Raw genomic sequence first — 4,842 nt, 5'->3', positions numbered from 1 at the left:
ACACAAGTATTATATATTATATAAGTATTTATTTATTTATTTTCTCAGTCATTTGCACAATGCTCTTTAGTCACTTAGTAGGTGGGTAGGCCTGAGCCAAGGCCTTCATTGTAACCCAAGTACTGGGTATGTGGGTGCACTCTCCAGGTTTTGGGCAAGCTGCAAGCTAAAACACGTCAGGATATAATCTCTTCCATTGGCAGCACGGTGAAGGAAGCTGTGAAGATAAACAGATACGTCAGTTACAACACTAGCCAAGTGTACTTTTTTCCACCTCAGTTGAGGTTGGCGACGTCCCTGTGTCGGACCTACAGCACGTGAAATGTGAACGCTGATCGTGATGGCAATCATCTATCAGATAAGTCCGTTGGGTTCAGACACGCCACTGGCGAGAATTTGCACCTTTCAGTCAGCTTTCTTCATGCGTCATTCAAGGCTGTCTGAGAACTTTGGGTTTTTGATTTGTCATTTGATTTGGGAACCATCAAATATGATTTTTTTCTCTATTTTATTGATAAAATATGCAGTGCTTTACAGCTGCATAGAGGGATTGAGTGGGTGGAATATCTTTCTGATGGTTTCCAGAGCGTTTGGCACTTTGTGATGGATATCTTTGTGAGCACCATATCTGTCTTTGTAACTGTCATACTCTGTTGATGCTTGTGGTTTAGAGTCTTCTTAACTATTTTAAACCAAGGGTTTTTTGAAAAATAAATAAATAAATAAAAGGGACTCACCTCTGAATAAGTCTGTAGAGAAAACATTGGGTTCCAAGTCATGGGCGTGGTCACCAAGCTCTGCAACGGAGTGTTGGCCAGAAGGGATGCTTGCACTATTTTGCTGTGTATAAAAAGTTGAACAGAAAAATGCACATGTGAACTTGGACATCATCTACACAATTGTGTTATTGTACAGTTGAACTGACTAAAGTCCCATTGTTGTAAAACAATGGGACTTATAGCTTTAACAGACAGTCGTATTCAACCTAACCTCACAAGCAGAACTGCCTGATGTTATATTGCAGGACTGGACTTCTGGTCTCTCTCTGGTCTCTGTAGAATACAGGAAAGAATATGAGGAAGGCCAGGGAGGGTGGGGTTGTGCATCACTCTAGAAGCAACCACACCATCACTGGTTCACATGCTTTATAGACACAATACGTTTATATGCCCACCATAACTAATGTAAAACATTAAGTCAAACAGTCACTGACCTTCAATAGAGACTGTGGATGACATGGTTTGGTCTTGGAAACGGTCTTTAATAGACTCTTGGGCAGCAGTGCTTGTAACAGTAGGGGGGAATAAACGTGAGCACGTACTGCACGTTTAAAAATCAAAACGAGGCGCGGGTGTTTTTATATCACTGTATTTCTGAAGGAAGACTATCTTTAGAAAAAATTCGATGTCATTTTCATGTTATATGCCTGATAAAGCAGCGTTTGTGAGCTCAGCGATGCTTTGTGTACAGTCGTTACCGGGGAAGCCTCTGTTTCTCCCGCTTTAAAGAACCTCCTGCTGGCAGAGAATTAATTTGCATTTTTCAGTAAGTCCGCCTGATTTACACTGCGGATAATCCGCGGGTCGGATAATAAAAAATGCATTCTGATTATCTGCGGGTGGATATAATAAATCATAAATGATGCAAATATTAACTACATTTTTTTCATGAGGCAGACGATTTTGTGTGTGTGTGTGTGTGTTCGTTCGCCTGATCGGGAAGTTGCAGTGACAGAAACGGTGACATTCCAGATACAGTTTGAAAGTAGTAAAGCCTGTGCTAATGCTATTGAGTAGGCTAATATGGCCAAAGAAGATATTTTGTTTTATAAATAAACGGTCATTTAAAAGCAGCCCACGATCAGCGTAGCTATGTTACCGTTATCCCTTACGGCTCCGATGAGGTTTTGTTTCATCCTCCACGCTGTGATAACTCACAAAAGACTATTTTTAGCCAAGCAGCGCGGAGAGCCGCTTCATAAACGTGTTGCGGCTGGCCGGTATAAACGCAAGCATTAGAGTGGCCGCGATCAGCTCCGGTTCCCTTGGAGCCATAACGCGCCGCAGACACGTGCAGTGAGGCGCAGATCAGATGGATGAACCATCCATTCATCATATCACCATGCAAAACATACACGACAAATAGCGAATTTTTCATTGTTTCTCGAAACGTCATAGCATTTCCACACCGGCCATGACATGGCTGCAGCGCCAAATCATTTATTTCCCCACGCATCATGTACGTGGTCATGCGTTGATGTCATCAAATTGCGATCGGTTCGTGAGATCGGCCAAGTTAGTGAGTACCGATTGAGTCATAAAATGTGATTATCGGCCGATACCGATATCTTATTTTTTTGTTTTTTATGTTACATTGATCACCAGAATGACAAAACACGTTTTGGCTCAAAGGCCTTCTTCAGTGCGTAAAAAAATTCTATCCCTCCACCCACTTTATAAATCATTAATTATATTGACGTCATCATTCATTAACCAATGTTCAATCACACACATTTAAATCCTGGACAATTTCCATTTGCAAACAACACAAACCTTCACATCCACCAATGCATTCCATAATATACCCATGGCTAGAGCATGAATTACAGAGGATTTATTTATTTTCTCACCATTAAATATTTTCCAGATAATATTTTAATCATTCCTTTCGACTTTAGTAATGATAATATAAAAGCCATTTTTTTTTATCTTATACCTTGTCTTTAATAACTATTTCTCTCATCCAAAACAACACTAATAATAATTTTGCACTTTAAATATATAATTACCTTTATATATTAAAAAGGGTATGCCTTGCATAATTTTTGCATAACATAGTTTTTGTGGGACCTTGCTACCAAAAGGTTTGAAAACTTCTGACTAAACCATCATGACTTACTTGGTCAACCAAGCAAGCTTCGCATGCTGTTTAAAGAATAGCTAAACCAGCACCAAATCAGTACTAACTAGCATTAACCAGTCTGAAAATTTAGTCTAAGCTGGTCTTTTCAGCAAAGTAGGCAAAATCCCAGAGTGATAGGAGCAGTGATTCTGTTTGCTTTGGCATCTGCGTGTTATATGTCAGTCAGCTACGGCTACAGAGCATTTATGTGTTGGCCTTGGCTAATGCAGCCCTGACAGGCAAGGGGATATTTCTGTTATTTTCTTTCTTCCTGAACTCAGATGCCTCAGGATTGGGTTTCCAGAGATGGCTATGCTGACAAATCATTGTCAATGGTACGATACCACAATCACATTATGAATGCGGAGAACATTAGTCCTTTTGTGTCCAAGAAGGTTTGGAGACGGTAGTTGAGAGGTGCATATTTATCTTCCATTTCATTCTTCTTGAATCCAAAGCACCTCAAATAGACACCTAGCTATATTATATCAGCTCCTCCAATCCTGAGAAAATTCAGTCAATGCTGAAGGCGTCTGACAAGCTAATGTTTATGACTACAGACTACAGACCTCCACTTAAAAGTAGATGTTAAACCTTTGATAATACCAGAGAGTGGCTTCGGTAACCAGCTCTGCTTGACCCAAGTGAGACATAATGTCTGTGGAGGTTCATAAATGGGTTTACCAAAGAGTTTTGGGGGCATACGGGAAAAGCAAAGTGTTTTTGGCATTAGATTTGATGCCATGGTCATGACTAACCTTCCCACCCCTGACCTCTAATGAGTCATGGATGAAACTGGGGAACAGTCATGGAAATATCAGTGTGTCTTGATGGCGTAACTGGTCGTGGAAAAAACACTTGTGTTTTTCTCTAAGGATGTAAGCCAATCTGACTCTTCTTTGTTATTGTTTAAGAAGAGGGAGTGTGTTCACCGTGATGATATAAAGCTTGAATGGTGTTGTATTTAATCATGATCACACCAAGGGTCCACCCTTCCCCTCCCCAAAGACGACATATGAGGAGCACAGTTTGAGGGCCAACATTTCAACCTTTCTTTTAACATCAAAAACAGCCTTAAAACATCCTCTAAAAAGGAGAAGGGGGGAAACAATGACATCTATGACTGATTTGAACAGACTAACCCTTTAGTCTTGTGGGTTCATTCATCTAAAGTTCAAAATAATAACAATTAAACATTCCTAATGACTGCATCATTAGCTTTGTACAAGCCTGCTCAAATTATTTTAACTTGCACTGTATTTCTCAGCAGGGTTGCAATCCGACACCAAACAGTAAGCCAACTCTTGTTGTAAATGTTTAGCAATTTGAAATTACAAATTGTATGTTTCAAACGTGACAACCCTGCTGAGTCAGTGTTTGCCTTTTCTGACCTTGCCCTCAGTGGATGTTGAGTGATTCGGGCTAGAATACAGTCAGCAAACACTTTTAACTAATCAAAGCCAGACTGTAACTTACAGGCTAAACAAACTAGCCATTCCGTTCTTTTCAAGAAGGGTATAAGCTATCAAATTCTTACAGTTTGCTAATTAGTATGGAGATGTTAGCAATTTATTTGTTATTAGCATTGCTAGCAGTTTGTTTATATATATATTAGGGCTGCACGATAAATCGCATGTGATATTTAACGCGCATCTTGTCAGAAAGCCGGTTCTGTAATCAGCGGTAAATCTCCATCACGTGCGTGCTTTCACATTGAGCAGCATTAACTACACCGAGCCGTTGTTCACTGACGAGCTGCGCAAAAAATCGCGCAAATATGAACGTGGTTTTGCGCAGCTCGTCAGTGAACAACGGCTCTGTGTAGTTAATGCTGCTCAATGTGAAAGCACACACGTGATGGAGATTTACCGCTGATTACAGAACCGGTTTAACTGATAAGATGCGCATTAAATATCGCATGCGATTTATCATGCAGCCCTA

General features: G+C 40.3%; 1 long non-coding RNA gene across 1 annotated transcript; it reads right to left on the bottom strand.

Annotated features, from left to right (window-relative positions):
• Positions 1 to 743: 743 nt before the first annotated feature.
• LOC107719880 (uncharacterized) lies at positions 744 to 1,295 on the bottom strand. The gene is made up of 3 exons (XR_001637560.1): positions 1,214 to 1,295; positions 991 to 1,052; positions 744 to 840 (listed from the first exon to the last, which is right to left on the bottom strand). It is a non-coding gene; the product is annotated as an uncharacterized LOC107719880 (long non-coding RNA).
• Positions 1,296 to 4,842: the final 3,547 nt, after the last annotated feature.

Source organism: Sinocyclocheilus rhinocerous, unplaced genomic scaffold, assembly GCF_001515625.1.
Source record: "Sinocyclocheilus rhinocerous isolate Xijiao unplaced genomic scaffold, SAMN03320098_v1.1 scaffold841, whole genome shotgun sequence".
Classification (NCBI taxonomy): Eukaryota; Metazoa; Chordata; class Actinopteri; order Cypriniformes; family Cyprinidae; genus Sinocyclocheilus; species Sinocyclocheilus rhinocerous.
This window is presented reverse-complemented; position numbering and strand designations above follow the sequence as displayed.